The following is a 19,947-nucleotide window of genomic DNA, read 5'->3' as shown; positions in this document are numbered from 1 at the left end:
GATCAAAGAGTACGGAAGCAAAAAATTGTAAGAAAAAGTATTATAGAGGTGTGTCAGGTAATTAATTACTAAAAACATTGTGTAATGTTTCTGTATATTATGACATTGTGGTATTTTCCACTTTTAAAACATTTGTGCTCTGTGTTATTTCTTACGAACACAAAATATTGTATTCACAGTTTTGTATTCTTTTCCTTAAAGAATTCCTCTCCCCAATTTGTGAAAGCTTTAGGTCATGTGTGCATTTGGAGGTGGGGTGTGGGAGAATGCCATGTGAGTTTCTATTTGAGGGCTTAAAGCCAGTGGAAAAAAGTCTGGAGTGAAGACTGTTCAGCTGGGCTGGGAGGAAGAGAGTGAAGGCAGGAGAGCTGCCCTGGAGGTCTAGCTGTGGCTGGATAGAGTATCTTTGTGACAGGAAGAACACCAGATGATCCCCTGTAAAACAGCGTGGTGCCATTATAGATTTTGAGTGGGCAGTGTAGATCAATGTCAGATTAAGATTTTAAAAATGGATCTGACAACTGATAAAAGGACTACAGCTAGCTCCTCTGGTAGAATTTCATGCATCCTTTGATAACTCATTAACATGTCATCCTGAGATGATCTCACCTTTCACTGGGCTTTTGCCTTATCCATTACTGCTTTATCTCTTGTTGACACACCTGCACTTATAATGTTGGGATTCACAGTTTATGAGTCATTTGCTTTTGTTCCACTGATGCACATCTGTGCATAGCCTCCTCCATGGGGATAGGTCTCTTTTCTCTCTTGGGATGTTCTGGAGGCAGACACATTATCTGATCTCAATTAGTGTTCTAGAAGCATTCTTGATAGCTAGAGCCACTTCTTTCTGCTGGGGCAAATGTTTGGGACCCACCCTGAAGTGCCTATGCTGGTGAGTAGTGAGGAAACACCATTTTGCTTCTAGGCAGTCCTTGCCAAAGTCTAGGAAACTAACCCAGTGGGTGGCCCAGTGGTTAAGTCTTTGAAATGCAAAGGAGAGGTATTGCTTCAACAATGCACCAAATGGAGACTGATGATTGAACTCATAGTCCATCGGATTACTAATATAGCTCTTGATAAGGTTCCAGGAGAGCTTCTACAAATGTTGCTTCAGTTGATTGGGCTCCCATTCTGCTTCTGTTTATAATATCTTACTGTTTTCTTTACCAGAGAGTTCAGAACATAAGTTTCTCTCCACAGTAAACACAGGACCACAAAAAACTGACAGAAAAGGAGAGTGGAGAAAGTGGATTAGATAGATATGGGATGAAGTAATAAAAATATAGTTAAGATTTGTTCAGTGGTTAATGTGTGCCAGACATTGTGATAGCTTGCATATACAATACCTATCTATCTATCTATTGATCAGTCTATCATCCACTCTTATCTATCCATCTATATCTATCTATATTTATCTATCTTCATCTTCACTTAGTTTTCACAGTAGCATATGAGACAGATACACTTACTATCTCCCTTTTACATGTGAGATAACTGCCTCTTAGAGAAACTTAGTAACCTGCCAAGGTCACAGAGTAAGAAAGTGTCCGGGCCAGGATGCAGACCCAAGTATGTCTGACTCCAGATCCTGTGCTCTTTTACCCCCATGAGAGGCTGAGAGGTTGGTAGATGGAGATGAGCTTGGGTGGGTGTAGATAGGGCACAGTAGTAGGTACGAAAGAGAATATCATGGGGCAAAAAACCTGGTATCAACTTTTGGTGACGATTTGAAACTATATTGCAAGTAATTTGTGCTACTAATGATTTGTTATTACTAATAATGCAATGTTTGTGAATGACTTACATGAAGATAAATTAGAGCAAATTTTAGTATCACTCTTAATATTACTCTTACTTTGATTCTGCTATGTTCCCTTTAAGTTAGAAAGAAAGCACTGGATTTACAGATGGGTGTTCCTTTGAAGGACTGGAGTTCCAGATGAAGTAATCCCGGGGGTACATTGACTATCATGGAACTGAAGTGGAAACCAGGTAAGAACTACCAGAGTGAAGATGCCATGCGCAGAAGGATGTTACTACTCTTGTGCATATGCTCTCAAATCTCCTTTCCGTTGGGTTCCAGACTCTTTAATAGAGGTGGGAGTTGTTTATATCTGGGAGCAAAACTCTATGCAGAAAGTAGTTTGACCCATGCACAGGGCAGGAACCAAAGTAGACACAGAGGTCAGAAGCAACCAGGTTGAAGCTGCTACCATTAAGCTGTATGACTGAGCAAGTCACTTAGCTTTCCCCAGCTTTAGTTCCCTTTTCTTAGTGGGGGTAATGGGTGGTACACTTGCTTCACAGGCTCATTGCAAGAACCAAAGGAGATTGTGACCTCTAGCCGTGATTGCTCTTTGAAAATTTGGTAGCAAGCAAGACCTTTAATTTCAGTGAGCTAAGGTCCCTGGAAAATGACATCCTGACAACATGTTGGAATGCCCTTAGCTCACAAGTCTTTTGCTCCTTCCCTCCCACACACTAACACACACACTCTCAGGACCCCTCTGCCCAAGCCTCTGCTTCCCAAATGCTTGAACACACCACTTTCCCAACAAAAACTATTAGGAAAATTTTAGAGTAGTTGAAGTCCCTGACAGGGCTGGGCCCCAGTTTTGGTAACATGCTGATTGGATGTTTGAGAATTAGTTCTGAAAGTCATTACTTTCCCCCTAAATGGAATTTTTCCTGGGAGGCCATAAAAATGGAAGGGACTAAAATTTTTTACTAGGTTGATCAGTAAACCTGATCCTCTGGCTTGATACATCACAAACAAGAAAATAATAAAAGGCATTTAAACAGAGGCTTTTTGCCAGGGGTCTTCTCAACACATCGTAAAACATTAGGACATGACAAGTAAGAGACTGGGATCAGCTGTGCCTGTAAACTAGCACTCATTCACAGCCTGTGCATTCAGGGTGGGATAAAACTTGAAGGCATGAAGGGTTGCATAATCAGGCCTTGTGAGCCAGCAAGAGTGCACTCTGGGCTGGGCTTCTGCCCTGAGCCTTGTTGGCTGTTCTAGTGCCCTCTACCAAGGAAAATTGGAGTCTAGCTTGCTCATGGCTGCTCTAACCAGCAGCTTCAGGCTCCATCTGTTCCTGATACTGAGGACATCCAAAATGCTGGGCATGACATCTTACCCGGTGCCTACAGCCCTTTAAATTCAGTCTGTAAGAAGACAAGCCTGAAAGAACGATGTTATCAATAAAAATGGAGATTTCCTTTGGAGGAAGTTGGAAAGTTCAGACTGTGATAATATTTTATATGTCATTCAGTTTACATTTGTTGGCTCTTATTCATGGTCTATGCCACGTGACTGGATGGGAGCTAGGATAGAAAGGGATGCTATCTCTCACCCCCACTCAACACTGTTTTGCCCATATTTTATCACAGCATTAACCATTGTTGTGGCTTTCCATCTAGACTATAAATCTATTGAGTGCTTTGTGTGTTAGGCTTCAATAAATGTTTGCCTTTATATTCTCCACCTGACCAGGCTGATGAATTCCTCTAGATTTAAAAACCATCTTCTCATTGATAAAATTTTATCCTAAATTATACGCTGTCTCCTTGGCAGTTATCTACTTGGTACATTAATGAATTTCTCATAGAAATTTCAAAGTCAAAATGTAAAAAATGCCAACAGAAGTTTATTCCCCACCAACCTGCCCTTCATGACACCCACCCTCAAATTTTCTCTTATCTCAGTGAGTGACACCACATCTACTCACTTATTCAAACTGGAAATGGGGAAGTCACCTGTGGTTCTTTCCTCTCTCTGACTCAGACATTCAGTTTGCCATCAAAGCCATGTCCCAGATGTGTCTTGAATTCTTCTACTTTGCTTCATTATTTTAGTCTGAGTCACCATCACCTCTCATCTGGATACAAGAGGCTCCTGAATGGTCTTCTTGTCTGTATTCTTATTCCCACTAATCCATCCTCTCATTCTCTACACAATATTGTTTTGTTTTGTTTTCACACCCTTATCTACTTCTCATCTTCCTTTGTTAGTTTTAAGCAAATCTCAGACACCTTAATTTTCATCCATAAACATTATAGATCTATGTACATATATGCCTATGTGTGTATAGTATAATATATATATGCACACATATTCCTTTTTGGTAAACTTAACCACAATAGTATTATTTACTTAAAAATGTAATAATAGTTAAAAATACCATCAGTTACTTTTGAGCCATTATTCAAATTTTCAATTATATTGTAAATTTCATAGTTTTAACAGTTTTTAAAATATCAGAATCCCAATAAGATCTATGCATTGTGATTCTTTGATATGTCTCATAAATCTATTTTAATCTCTAGGTCCACCAACCCTCTTTTTTTCCCCTGTAATTTATTTGGTAAAGAAATCAAGTTGTTTCTCATGACTGTCTCTCAGTCTGGATTTTTCTTATTGCATCTTTATGATATATTTAAACCTGTCCCTTTGTCTTTAGTATTTCTTATAGATTGGTAGATAGATCTAGAGGCTTGACTAGATTAAGGTTTGAGTTTTTAGAGATGACTACTCCATAGTGGCATTGTGTTTTTCCACTAGGGGACTTGTGATGTCTAGTTGTCCCTCTTTTTGTCATATTAGCAGATATTAATTCAATACTCAGATTCATTACTTCTTTAGGAATTATAAGACAATGATATTCAAATTTATTATTTCTTTTTCATTAATTAGATGGGCTGCATCTATAAAGAAAAATATCCTCTAATCTGCTTTTTGGAGAGCAATGTTACCAGAATGACAAGGAATCTTCCGGCTTTGGTAATAACTCTCCCTCTGAAGACAACTAAAAAAGCTGGACAGAAAAAAAAATAGTCTTTTTTTTTAAAGATTTTATTTATTTGACAGAGAGAGACACAACGAGAGAGGGAACACAAGCAGGGGGAGTGGGAGAGGGAGAAGCAGGCTTCCCATGGAGCAGGGAGCCCGATGTGGGGCTTGATCTCAGGACACTGGGTCCATGACCTGAGCCGAAGGCAGACGCTTAACGACTGAGCCACCCAGGTGCCCCCCCCCAAAAGTCTTAAAGTAACAATGAGGGGCGCCTGGGTGGCTCAGTTGGTTAAGTGACTGCCTTTGGCTGGGGTCATGATCCTGGAGTCCCAGGATCAAGTCCCGCCTGGGGCTCCCTGCTCAGCAGGGAGTCTGCTTCTCCCTCTGACCCTCCCTGCTCTCATGCTCTCTTTCTCATTCTGCCTCTCAAATAAATAAATAAAATCTTTTAAAAAAATTAACAATGAGAAAAACAATAATGATAATTATGAGGTTGTGATTAGCTTGAGAAAGACAGTTCTGAGAGATGAACCTCAGCTGCTTCTGCCCTGGAGGTGTTCAATGGACACCTCCAGGGCAGAGCCACAGTTTTGGCAGTTTAGTGTGGAAAGGAGACAAGAGTTAGAGTCAGGAGGTTGAGACCCTGAAGAACCGCACTGTTCAAAAATGTTCTTGCCCTGGGGGCACGTGCCCATTCCAGGGAAAAGGATGAAAGACAGAGACAAGGATTGGAGTCCAGCACCCTCCAAGGGGGAAAAAACTTGAAACATTTCCTACTCAGTCCTGAGAACTCAACAGGATGTGCCTTGGGAATGGGGATATGTCTTTACTTTGGGAGGTCATCTTGGTGACTCCGAAAACCTTGGTTCCCAGTAGCTAGGGCCCTCAGGTACCTGGTAAAAGGAGAAAAAACAAAAATACCTCTCTGAAGGAGATAAGACCATCTAAGGTCATCTAAGGTCTCAAATTATTTCTGTAGATAATTAAAAAGAAAAGGTCTGAAAACTATCAGAAACAATGAGATACACCAATGGATAAAACAATGTAAGCCAGAACCAGCAAAAAAACACAGACCACAGAGACACCAGTTTCAGAATTATCAGATATGGGCTACAGAACTACTGTACTTACTAAATTCATGGACATAGATTTGAAATGTAAACATTCCAGCAGGGAACTAGATACCATAAAGGGCGAAACTCAATGTTTCCCTCCCAACATCAGGACAATTTTGAAAAGTGTATTTGCTCTTGTCACTTCTATTTATTGTTGTGGTTGGAGGTTCTAGCAAGGGCAATTAGGATAAATAAGTAAATAAGTAAGTAAATAAATAGCATCTGGATTGGAAAGGAAGAAGTAAAACTATCTCTATCCACAGATGAAGTGATCTTGTGTATAGAAAATCCCAAGGAACCCATTAAAAAACTATTAGGACTAAACAAATTCATCAAGGTTGCAGGATATAGGATCAATACATAAAAATCAATTGTATTTCATACACTAACAATGAGCATTCTGAAAATAAAATTGAGAAAACAATTCAATTTATAATGTCATCAAAAAGAGTAAAATAGATACAAATTTAACAAAAGAAGTGCAAAAATCATACACTGAAAACTACAAAACATAGGCTGAAGAAATGAAAAAAAAATCTAAATGAATGGAAAAATATTCCATGTTCATGGATTGGAATACTTAATGTTGCTAAGATATCAGTATTCCTTAAATTTATCTACAAATTCAACACAATCCCTATCCAAATCCTAGCTGGCTTTTTTCCAGAAATGGACAAGTTGATCTTAAAATTCATATGGGAATAATTAAGAGTATACTTACCTTGATGTGCACTGAATAATATATGGAATTGTTGAACTACTATATTGTACACTTGAAACAAATATAACACTGTATGTTAACTACACTGGAATTAAAAAAAAATGAAAAAACAATTCCTATGGCAATGCAAGGAACTCATAATAGCCAAAACAAACTTCAAAAAGAACAAAACATCTTGGCTCTTTCCATAGTTTGGCTATTGCGGACATTGCTGCTATAAACATTAGGGTGCATATGGCCCTTCTTTTCACTACATTTGTATCTTTGGGGTAAATACCCAGTAGTGCAATTGCTGGGTCGTATGGTAGCTCTATTTTCAATTTTTTGAGGAATCTCATACTGTTTTCCAGAGTGGCTGCACCAGCTTGCATTCCCAACAGTGTAGGAGGGTCCCCCTTTCTCTGCATCCTCGCCAATATCTGTCATTTCCTGACTTGTTAATTTTAGCCATTCTGACTGGTGTAAGGTGGTATCTCACTGAGGTTTTGATTTGGATTTCCCTGATGCCGAGCGATGTTGAGCACTTTTTCATGTGTCTGTTGGCCATTTGGATGTCTTTTTTGGAAAAATGTCTGTTCATGTCTTCTGCCCATTTCTTGATTGGGTTATTTTTGTTCTTTGGGTGTTGAGTTTGATAAGTTCTTTATAGATTTTGGATACTAGCCCTTTATCTGATATGTCATTTGCAAATATCTTCTCCCATTTTGTCAGTTGTCTTTTGGTTTTGTTGACTGTTTCCTTTGCTGTGCAAATCTTTTTATCTTGATGAAATCCCAATAGTTCATTTTTGCCCTTGCTTCCCTTGCCTTTGGCAATTTTTCTAGGAAGAAGTTGCTGCAGCTGAGGTCAAAGAGACTGCTGCCTGTGTTCTCCTCTAGGATTTTGATGGACTCCTGTCTCACATTGAGGTCTTTCAACCATTTGGAGTCGATTTTTGTGTGTGGTGTAAGGAAATGGTCCAGTTTCATTTTTCTGCATGTGGCTGTCCAATTTTCCCAACACCATTTGTTGAAGAGACTGTCTTTTTTCCATTGGACATTCTTTCCTGCTTTGTCAAAGATGAGTTGACCATAGAGTTGAGGGTCCATTTCTGGGCTCTCTATTCTGTTCCATTGATCTATGTATCTGTTTTTGTGCCAGTACCATACTGTCTTGATGATTACAACTTTGTAATAGAGCTTGAAGTCCGGAATTGTGATGCTACCAGCTTTGCTTTTCTTTTTCAACTCCAGCACCACCTTTTGCCTAGAGTCATCATCTATAAAACTCACTACTTGGACAAGATAATCTGTAAGGAATTCTCCAGATCTAACAGTTTATTTTTCTCTGCCTTCCTTCCCGCCCCCTCTCAGATCTTCACCCTTCCAGTCATGCAAGCTGGAAATCTTTAAAGCATTTTTGATGTTTCTTTTTTCACCTCATCCCCCCTTTTCACCTCATCCTTCCAAGTTTTAATGGTGATTCAGTCTCTTTCCTCTTTTTGGTTTCCTTTGTAGTCTTTCTGGTCTAGACTTCATTATTTCCAACTTCCTAACAAGTCATTCTGATTCCAGTGCAGTCCCCTCACCTTCCTGGTCCATCTTTCAAAATTACCATCTTGTTCAAGTCAACTCAATATTAAAGCACTTTTAAAGAATCTCAGTGTCTTGGGATAGAATCTGAATTCTCTGATCTTTAAGGGGCCCTAGATTTTGAACCTAACCAACCCTTCCAGCCTTATCTCCCACTATTTCCCTTAAAGAAATTCTGGCCCCTCCATACTGACTTAGTTATTGTTTTCCTCAATACACCATGTTTTTTTCTGATTGCCACAATTTTGCTGATTCCATCTTTCCTTCATGGAATGCCCTATTCATGCTCTTCCATCAAAATCTGGTTAAGTTCTACCTTCTCAGATAATGCTTCGCCTCCTCCATGCTGACACGACATCAGTTATTTATATGGTCCTCCACACAGGTTACCCTCTTGCATTTCCACCTATCTAACCCTGAGGCCCTTTTTTATGAAATAAGGCGATGACTTATTTCTATGAAATAAGGGGAGATGACTTTTAAGTTTCCTTCCCACAATAATAGTCTGTAGTTTGCTGATTTCTTTGTGTCTGTGTCTTTTTCTTTGTATGGATCGTGATGCCTTTCAGTTTACCAGATATTCTTGAGACTCTGCCATGTGTCCAGATCTGTGTTAGGCCCTGTGAGGAGTGCAGAGGTGAATAACAGAGAGCCCTGGATTCTTAGGGACCCATAATCACGTGTGGGTGTGTATGTGGGAGTGATGGGGGATGGGCAGAGGGGAACAGAGACAGATCTACTCATGAGAAACTATTACATAAGACAAAGTAAGAAAGATGCTATTGAATAATTATAAAGTGGGGTTGGAGAGGGGAGGAGGGAGTAATTTTGACTGGGATCATCTGGAGAGGCCCCAGAGCAAAGAGGCCATGCTGCTAGACTTTGGCTGATGAATGACTGTTAAGAGCAGACATGGAGTTTTGAGGAGGGAGGGTGAAGAACCCATAATAATAAGGGCATGAGCACAAGGGTGGGAGACACAGGGAGAATCCCGGAAATAGTATGGACTCCAGTGTGGCCAATGCATGGGGGACGTGGAGCATTCTTCTCTGAGATAAGGTTGGAGAGGTCCTGCAGCAGTGAGAGAGGCTGACTCCTCTTCTCCCACAGCCCTCTCTCTTCCCTGGCTTCACATTGCTTGCAACTCTCCACACTCACTGACCAAGTTCCTTCTTTGTTTCTGTTGACAGTTTTGCCCCAGTGCCCTCCCAGGCCCCTTACTGGTTCTTTCTTCCACCCTGCCTGACTCATCCCATCATCCCCAATTGCACTCAGGCTTCAGCTCCTCCAGGAGCCCAGGCTGGGTTTGGCAGCTTCTGTCTGGTCCCTTAACATCCCTCTTGTAAAATTTACTGCTTTAATGTGATCTCCTCATGTTTGTTTTCTCCACTAGTCTATGAGTACTTCTTATTTAAAAAAAAAATGCCCATGTTGCCAATGTGTCTTGAAGGCACAGTGTGCTGTAGTAGAAGAAAGCACTGATCTAGGAGTCAGAAACTTGGAGTCCTAATCTCAAATACCACTTGGGCAGCATTGTCTCTGGGCAGCTTTCTGGATGACTTCTGGGGTTGTTGTGGTAACTATGAGAGATAATACATGGAAAATTCTTAAAGAGCAAGGTCCTAAACAGATAGACAACCACTAGTTACTTCCTAAGTCTCACATTTAATAGCTTTTCCTTATTTCTCATCATACAGGACCTTTCTGCATTTGACAGGCTTATAATCACTATGGTCTCTGCCTTTTATATGTTCCAGCTCTTGAATGATTTTTCTCAATTCTCTGGTTCTTGTTTATCTACCCACATCCTAAGTGTTCTTTCATTAGCATTATTTCATCCTGTGTCCAAGTTTTACTGGTGGCTTCCATGCCTTCTATTTCCAGTTATAGACTGATGAATCCTTGATCTTTATCACCCAGGCTGACCTTTCTCCTAAGCTTCACATCTTTCTTTCCAACAGTCTGCTCACTATGTCCACCTGTGATTTCTCCCTTAGGCACCTTGAAACTAAGATGTCTCAAAAATAACTTCTCATGTTGAATCTGGACTTTCTCCTCCATGTATCCATGAATGGCACTCTATGAGTCAAGCTAGAAACTTCAGACACATCTTTAGCTCTTTGTCTTCTTCAACACTGGCAATATGATGGAAAAGAAGGTGGGAATAGAGATGGGAGTTTGGGAGGCAAATCCTTCAGTGGGACAAAGAATGCAAAGGGAAACAAGGAGGGGCTGAGTGGTAAAGGAAGTTAGGCAGGAGCTAGATCTCAAAGGGTCACATAAGTCATGGTAAGGAATTTGGACTTGATTCTGGAGGCAGCAGGGATCCATCCATTGGACGGCTTTAAGGAGGGGGCATACATGCTGAGTTTGTGGCTGTAGAAGGCTTAAACTCATTGCAGTGTGTAGAATGGGTTATAGGGTTCCAATATGAGAAAGGAAGAATGTTAGGACCTCGATGCAGAAGGGGAGATGATGACGTGATGAGAAGATGAGGTCCTGAACAAAGTCAAGGTGTGGGTCAGCAAGATAAAGTTGAATTTTTTAGTGAAAAAGAATCCTTGGAGGATGGCCACTTGGAGAGCTACTCCTCCCTCATCTAGGGAAACAGTGATGGGAAAGGAAAGGAGAAGGCTGTGTGGGGATGAGAACACCCAGCAGTAAATAAACTAGCCCATGAGAGTGAAGGGCAGGTCTGGGTTCTGACCACCTTTCCCCTCCTCATGGTTGGAGTTTATCTTGCTTGCTGAGCATGAGAGAAATAACCAGGACATGATGAATAAAAATAATTTTGGGATAAATCACAAAGAACAGAACTTATTATTAAAAATTGGTGCACAATGATTGAAATAGGAACTGAAGGACAGTGAGGCTTCTTTTCTTACAAACTATAGTTGTTGATTATTCACAAGTCCTTAATGTCCTTTTTTAGAAAGTGGTTTTATTTTCCAGCTGTTGTTCATGGCTGCAATTACACTGGTGAATGGTTACAAGGGAAAGTAAAGAAAACAGTGGGTTGTTTAATATTGCTCAAAAGCCTGTCTATGAACCATTCACTGAAGATAACAGATTCTTCCAAAGGGTAATGTTTATAAATTCACAGTGCTTCTCTGCTTATAAAAAAATGAGAGGAGACAATGAAAAGTCAGGAAAGAGGAATTAGTCGTATATAGTGCCTCTGCTCATAGAGACTTGGACTTGTAACAGCCAGGCCACATTTGTGTTATTGTTGTTGTTTTTTAAAGATTTTACTTATTTATTTGACAGAGAGAGACACAGCGAGAGAGGGAACACAAGTAGGGGGAGTGGGAGAGGGAGAAGCAGGCCCCCCGACGGAGCAGGGAGCCTGATGTGGGGCTCGATCCCAGGACCCTGGGATCATGACCTGAGCCGAAGGCAGACACTTAACGACTGAGCCACCCAGCCACCCCAACATTTGTGGTTTTTGTTGGGAATAATAGGAATAAGGAAGGAGAGAAAAATCAGTTTCTTTTTCATTGTAACCTTGGGATTGATGAAGGGAGGTGTGATGTGGCTGAGGGTGCTAAGGGTCAGGTCGGTTTCCATTAGGCTCTTTTATGTCCTGGAAGAAGTTACTATGGGTAAAACTTAGCTACTGGTGAAATGATTGAAGAATCCACCCCCTAGCCATGAGTAAAGTGGAGGCTTTCCCATTAGTTTGGTTAAGCGACTTAATAAGCCTCTCCTTAAAAATAGTGATTCGAAGTGGCACGTGCACCCCACTGTTTATAGCAGCAATGTCCACAATAACCAAAATATGGAAAGAGCCCAGATGTCCACTGACAGATGAATGGATAAAGAAGATGTGTGTGTGTGTGTGTGTGTGTGTGTGTGTGTGTGTGTGTATAAAACTCAGCCATCAAAATGAATGAAATCTTGCCATTTGCAACAACATGGTTGGAACTAGAGGGTATTATGCTAAGTGAAATAAGTCATTCAGAGAAAGACAAATACCATATGATCTCATTCATATGTGGAATTTAAGAAACAAGACAGATGAACATAGGGGAAGGGAAGGAAAAATAAAATGAGATGGAAATTGAGAGGGAGGCAAACCATCAGTCTCTGAACAAACTGAGGGTTGCTGGAGGGGAGATGGGTGGGGGGGAAAGGATAACTGGGTGATGGGCATTAAGGAGGGCACTTAATGTAATGAGCACTGGGTGTTATATGCAACTGATGAATCACTAAATTCTACCCCTGAGACTAATAATACACTATATGTTAACTCAATTGAATTTAAATAAAAAAATAAAACAAGCAGTCAATATAAAACTTAGAAACTTTTTTTCCTTATAAAAAGAATTCAGTGAAGATTAAGCTTCATTTACAAGCTCCTCAAATTGACATATGATCTTTGTTAGTGTGCGTTCAGTCATGTTTGCCTTGTTGCATGGTTTCGTGCCCTGGACTTTAGGGTCCTTCAGACATCACCTCATTATTGCCTACTGTGATTTGCAGGTGTACTGTAAGAAATGGATCCTGAGTCTTACCTAGATGGTCTAGTCCTTTCAGCAGCAGAGAGTTTGTTGCATTTAAAGGCAGCATTTTCATCTTCATATACTTGATGCATTTGTTCAGAACTGTCTTCTTATTAAGCAACCAAACTTTCTGTTTATTGACATACTTTCCATAAATGCATCTAAACGGACATGGAGAAATAGGTCTCAGAATCAGTAAGTGAAATGCCCTAGAGTAAGAAAAGAACACAAAGATTTCCTAAAAGGCAGAGGACCTAGGTCATGGCTAAGTTTTAAGAGAGGATGGAATATCATTAAAAATGGGATCTTGCTGGCCTCACCAAAGTACATGATGATGCTCATTTTAAGTGAAGATTTATTTTATAGTCTTAATATTACAGATGTGGACAAAGTGTTCCGAAGAGCTAGCCATCAAAAATGCCAAAGATCTAAATCTTAATGACTTTATCTCTGAAATTCAGTTTAAAAAATCAATGATTGTCATTAGCTTTGGGAGAGCAAGCCCTCAAATATGACTTCCCTGTAGCTTCTACAGTTTATTGCTCAGGAGTCTAAATTTTACTGATGCCTCATACTGACATCAGAGGTGCCCCTTGTACATTTTTGTTCCTTCCCTGCCTAGTATACTGAAATTAATGAAAAAGGAAAAACTAAAGGAATGACATGGAGACATAGGCCTGCTAGATCTTGCTAGTTTTTTTAAGTGAGAAATCAGCAGCTGGAGCTGTTGTTGCCTTTCATGGGAAGATGAAGGAACTCAGGTGAAAATTTCCATGTCAAATATACTTTTTTTGAAATGAAAGTGTGATAATTTTTTTGTCTTCTATTTTAAAAAATTGTTTGCCAAAAAGATGAACGAGTATGAAACCCAGGATGGCATGTAGATTAGCAAGGGGGCATTTTTATTTTCTATAAGCTTCTGTTGTGCAGCACAATACAGGCCTATACTCCAGGCCCCCCTTTGGACAGAACTTGACAATGTCTTCAAATGCACTGAAGGCTTGTGCTCATACAGAACAACTCCCATGGTCCAATTTTGCATCGTCAACTGAAGTCGGAGGCAGGTTGAATGTTATGTTTTGCTCCTCCAAAGCCTAATCCTCACCAGGGAACAGAGGTTTTCAAGCCTGAGGGGGACTCTGAGGCCTATAATCACCATTGCTGGAGTAAGTAACACTGCAGAGTGTGTCAGAGAGCCACCTGTTCTCTCATCTCAAAACAAGTACACTGATTCAGATAATTGTGAATTTAACCCAAATACATTTCCAAATGAGGGACTTAGAAGTCCTACTGGCTGTAGAGATTGTGTTTACCACTCAGGATGGTCCATAATGTCAAGAACTGGTTTTGGTCTAGTGATTTTAACCTGACACTGAGGTATCAATGCATACCTCACCCTGGAAAAAAACAACCACAAACCATACCATTTCAGAAACAAGCTGTTGCGGCCCTGTCTCTTTCCCCATTGAATAATATTTTTTTATTCAGTTAGCTGATAAATAAAAATCAAACTCAGTGTGCCTCCTGCATTGTGCTAAGTGCGTAGACAGCACAAATATGTAAAGTGTGTTCTCTCCCTTTTGGGAAGTTTTCAATCAAATCGGGAAGATGAATCACATATTCAAATATTCACACCCACGAAAGAGTTGAGGGAGCGGCAGGAAGGAGACAGGTGCACTGTGGGGGTTGGTTCTAAAGGGTTTCAAGAGATTCTCCAATGGGAGGCAGGAGCAAGTCAGCATTTAGACAGCTGTGATACAAAGACACCCAGGGACATAGAAGATATATTCCCTTTATCTTCTATCTCTTTCCAGGCCCTATTTACCAGATTGCTCACTGGGTGCCACGCATTGAGCTAAACAAGATGTATCCACCTAAAACTCCCAGTTGACCTGAAAGGTAAGTGCTGTTTTCTCTAGGTACTCAAAGAGTTTAAATAATGTGCCTCAAATCATATAGCTAATAAAAATCAGTACTGGAATCTGACCAAGTTGAAGGAGCTTTCTAAAAAAGAATGACTTCAGTTGACTCCACGTTCCAGGAAAAGATATTGAAGCCAAGGCATGCTGAGAGGAGTGAGTCAGGAGTAGACAGTAGCAAAGTGCCCCTTTCTTTTTGGCTGATTACATTTCATAGCACCACACAACAAGGAAACAGAAGTGGGTGAGATAATGGTGATGCTACCTTATAAAGATCTCATTTAGTGGTAATACATTCTAAGGAAAGTTTTTTCATTTTCCCACTAAATTTCCATTAAGGATAGTATACCTTTTCTAATATGTCCCCATTCTCCAGAATGCTATAGCTCCTTTGATTTCATAAAACGATATCCTGATAATGATATTAAAAGTGTGATCATTTTTAAATTAATAAATTGTATATAGTTTGAATAAAATGAATATTGATAGCAGGTCAATACTTGAAATCATGCCAGTACTATGAAAAAGCCAGAGACATGATGTGAATTTAAGATAACCAAATTTTAATTTATGACTTATTCCTGTAAGAATGGAAATTACTGCTTGTGTGTCTGAAATAAAGGGAAAAAAATGCCCTTTATGCTCTTGGAAGATGTGGTGGCTCCCACCAGTCGTAGGTGGGTGTCAAGTGTGGCACTGGTTTGTTCCAGATGCTTAGAGTGTTGTTCAGATTGTCAGAAGGTCAGACACATGGAATCCTTTGATCATTGTATAATTTTTGTATTGCCACTTAATAAATTCCCACAAACTTGGTGGCTTAAAACAACACACACTTATTGTCTTACATTTCTGGCTTCCAGAACTCTGAAACCAGTTTCACTGGCCCAAACCAAGGTGTTGGCAGGACTACACTCTCTGCAGAGGGTCATGGAATCAGTTTCCTTGGCCTTTCTCCAGCTTCTACAGTGACATTGCTTGTATTCCTTGGCTCATGGCCTTTTCCTCTATCTTCAAAGCCCACAGTGTAGCATCCTGAAATCTCAGTCTGCCTGTCTTTCTGTCTCTCTCTGTGTCTTTTCCACTCTACTGAATGCAAACACATTGCCTTCTCTCTTCCATAGAATACATGTGATTACACGTAGGGCTCATCTGGATATACAGGATAATCTCATCTCAAGATTCTTTTTTTAAAAAAAGATTTATTTATTTATTTGATAGAAAGAGAGAGAGAGAGAGAGAGAGAGAGCGCAAGCTTATGAGATATCCAGGTCCTAATCCGGGTGGGGGTGGGCAGAGGGAGAGGGAGAGAGAAACTTTAGCAGACTCTGTGTTGAGCACGGAGCCTGATGCAGGGCTTGATCCCAGGACCCTGAGATCATGACGGGAGCAGAAACCAAAAGTCGGCTCCTTAACCGACTGAGCCACCCAGGTGCCTCTCATCTCAAGATTCTTAATCACATTTACAAAGTCTCTCTTACCACTTTTATTCAAAATGTACTGGAGTCCTAACCAGTGCAATTAGGCAAGAAAAAGAAATAAAGTCATCTAAATTGGAAAGGATGAAGTAAAACTGTAAATGTCTATACTACTCAAAGCGATCTACATATTTAACTTAATCCCTATCAAAATACCACGAGCATTTTTCACAGAACTAGAACAAATAATCTTAAAATTTGTATGGAACCACAAAAGACCCCAAATGGCCAAAGCAATCTTGAAAACAAAGAACAAAACTGGAGCTATCACAATCCCAGACTTCAAGTTTATTATAAAGCTATAGTAATTGAAACAGTACGGTACTGGCACAAAAATAGACACATAGATCAATAGAACAGAATAGAAAGCCCAGAAATAAACCCACAATTATATGATCAATTAGTCTTCTACAAAAAAGGAAAGAATATGCAATGGGAAAAAGTCTCTTCAACAAATGGTACTGGGAAAACTGGACAGCTACATGCAAAAGAATGGAACTGGACCACTTTCTTACACCATACACAAAAATAAACTCAAAATGGATTAAGAACCTAAATGTGAGAGCTGAAATGGTAAAAATCCTAGAAGAGAACACAGGCAGTAATTTCTTTGACATTGGCTATAGCTAACAACATCTTTGTAGACATGTCTCCTGAGGCAAGGGAAACAAAAGCAAAAATAAACTATTGAGACTACATCAAAATAAGCTTCTGCACAGCAAAGGAAGCAACCAAAAAAACTAAAAGGCAACCTACTGAATGGGAGAAGATATTTGCAAATGACATATCTGAGAAAGGGTTAGTATCAAAATTTTTAAAGAACTTATACAACTCAACTCCACAAAAAAACCCAAACAAAAGAAGCAAACTAAATAACCCCATTAAAAACGGGCAGAAGACTTGAACAGACATTTCTCCAAAGAAGACATAGAGATGGACAAGAGACACATGAAAAGATGCTCTACATCCCTCATCATCAGGGAAGTGCAAATCAAAACTACAATGAGATATCACCTGTCAGAACGGCTAAAACAAAAAAAAACTCAAGAAACAAGTGTTGGCAAGGATGTGGAGGAAAAGGAACCCTTATATACTGTTGGTGGGAATGCAAACTGGTACAGCCACTGTGGAAAACAGTATGGATGTTCCTCAAAAAAATTAAATAGAACTACTCTATGACCCAGTAATCGCATTATTGGGTATTTACCCGAAGAATATGAAAACATTAATTCAAAAAGATATATGCACCCCTATGTTTTTTGCAGCATAATTTACAAGATCCAAATTATGGAAGCAGCCCACGTGTCCTTCGATAGAGGAATGGATAAAATATTACAAAGCCACAAAAAAGAATGAAATCTTTCCATTTGCAATGGCGTGGATGGAGCTAGAAAGTATAATGCTAATAAGCAAAATAAGTCAGTCAGAGAAGGACAAATACCCAGTGATTTTACTCATATGTGGAATTTAAAAAAGAAAACAAATAGGAAAAAAAAAAAAGACAAACCAAAAAACAGACTCTTAACTATAGTGAACAAACAGATGGTTACCAGAGGGGAGGTGGGTGGGGGATGGGTGAAATAGGTGACGGGGATTAAGAGCACACTTACTGTGATGAGTACTAATATATGTAATTGTTGAATCACTATATTGTGTGTCTGAAACTAATCTAACAGTGTATGTTAATTACACTGGAACTAAAATTCTTTAAAAAAAAGTAAGGGGTAGAAATAATAGGGAGGTAGATTGGCTGCACATTAAAAAGCACTTCACAATACTCTCTCTCAAGATAATGCATGCCTATCACTGAGGGTGGGTAGGCAGGGCAGGATCGTTGTCTGCTGGAATTGGGCCACAGAGCATTTCTGTTTTTTTATGGGAGATTGGGGGTTACCCATCCTCCAAGGAAGATTTTTGAATGATACAAACTGAGAAGATTTCACAATAACTTGGAGAACTCACATAAGAATACCAATTCAGTCATGATATGCTATAAAGGTGATGATAACAAAAACACCACAAAACAGGTTTATTTTTTGCTCGTGCAACATACCCATTTCAAGTTGACAAGGGGCTCCATCTTATATTGCCCCCACTCAGGAACCCAGGCTACAGGAGCTCCATCATTTGGAATGTTGCCCGTTGCAGAAACAGTGTCCCACACTGGCAAGCAATTAAATATTCCAGCTCCCAAATCAATGCCCTATATTACATGTGCCCCCAAATTATTGCCAGAACCAGTCACATGGTCAATCCTATCATATATATTGAAGGAGGAGAGCTAGAAATACAGGAGAATAAACTGATACCCACTATAGCTCACTTTCTGGATGCTAAATCCTTGGTTCACACTCCTTCCCATACCCAGAATGCTTCCATCCCCCCCACACGGGAGATGACCCCAAAACCAAGGATCCCTGTGTGACAACTAGAGTTTCTACATGTAGTGGCTCTTGACTGTGAGATTTATGAGCTAAAAATACAAGTTATCTTCCCTTGCAACTTAGCTGGTGTCCAGTGGTGTAACAGGAATAGGATCACCAGAATAAACATTTCCATTCTGAAAGGGAAAAAAAATAGAAACAGTAGATATTGATCTGTAGCAATTCTGAAATCCACCTAGGTAGATTTTTTTTTTAAAACACAGCCTTTTTTTTTTTAAGATTTTATTTATTTATTTGACAGAGAGAGAGAGCACGAGAGCAGGAACACAAGCAGAGGGAGTGGAAGAGGGAGAAGCAGGCTTCCTGCCAAGCAGGGAGCCCGATATGGGACTTGATCCCAGGACGCTGGGATCATGACCTGAGCCGAAGGCAGATGCTTAACGACTGAGCCACTCAGGCACCCAGGCACCCTAGGTAGATATTTTTGAGAGCCCTTTACCTAAAGACATGTAGATAAATGAGAGTTTGCCCTTACCCTCAAGGAACTCAGTTTAGATGTGGGACATGCATGTACATACATGACTGTAATACAGGAGAGGTGTAAAAGTAGTGTTTTCATAACATCAAAGAGGATGGTTAATTCTCATGGCCACACATGAAATGAGCATTGGGACAGTTTTTTCTTGGACCACTTGGGCTGTCCAAATATGATTCCATATTTGTTTTAAGTTTTGAACAAAGACTCTTTTAGTCCTAGCCCATGCTTTCTTGGGTCGTTCAGTTATCTCAAAATCTTAGGAGCCTCTTTATCAGCATGATTAAAATCAGTTCCAGATGTCAAATAGTCACATTCACATTTTTTTAAAGACACAGTTCTCAGATTTTCTGTATTTGCTTTCTCATCCTGATCTCTCTCTTGACTTAACTGTAATTGCAGATGCCTTGAGTTTATTGTACTGCAGTGGGACAACCACAATTTTAGCACCTTTTTCCTGAGTTGTTTGGCCTAACTGAAAGAATTTCATTGGTGGAACACTTTAATAGGATTTTTTGTTTGTTTGAGATGACTTAATTCACTCACAGGTGTTAACTCTAGGTATAATGGCTCTGGATTTGATTCTTACTTTAAGCCTGATTTTAATTAACTTTTGTATGTCAAATATGTCTTTCCTGTTGGGGTTGGGCAGCAGTTGCCTCTTCCAGTCCTGCTAGACCCCATATTCTTTTTGTTATGGTTTGCAAACAAACAAAAGCCAAATGCTTTATGAGCTCATTTCCTTTTTGTAATTCTTTGCCAAATGCAGCAATAAATACACACAACTCTCGTTCTGTTTTCAAATTCTGTGTACAAGTTCACTGAGTACATAGTTGCCTCCTCCCAGCTTACCATTAGCCAATCTGTTTCTGCAACTGGCAAATGATTAGCCACTGGATAACTTGAATTGCCATCTCTCCAGCC

The 19,947-nt window shown here is 39.8% G+C and overlaps 1 long non-coding RNA gene across 1 annotated transcript in view; it reads left to right on the top strand.

The window, feature by feature from the left end:
• Nucleotides 1-1,890: 1,890 nt before the first annotated feature.
• LOC141373487 (uncharacterized) overlaps nucleotides 1,891-19,947 on the top strand; it is a 50,785-nt gene continuing 32,728 nt past the window's right edge. The window contains exons 1-2 of the long non-coding RNA XR_012379548.1: nucleotides 1,891-1,995; nucleotides 14,525-14,609. This is a non-coding gene — a long non-coding RNA (uncharacterized lncRNA). The remainder of the gene's footprint in view (nucleotides 1,996-14,524; nucleotides 14,610-19,947) is intronic.

Source organism: Callorhinus ursinus, unplaced genomic scaffold (genome assembly GCF_003265705.2).
Source record: "Callorhinus ursinus isolate GAN/ISIS: 27379988/994484 unplaced genomic scaffold, GSC_fseal_2.0 scaffold10, whole genome shotgun sequence".
In the NCBI taxonomy this organism is placed as follows: domain Eukaryota; kingdom Metazoa; phylum Chordata; class Mammalia; order Carnivora; family Otariidae; genus Callorhinus; species Callorhinus ursinus.
This window is presented reverse-complemented; position numbering and strand designations above follow the sequence as displayed.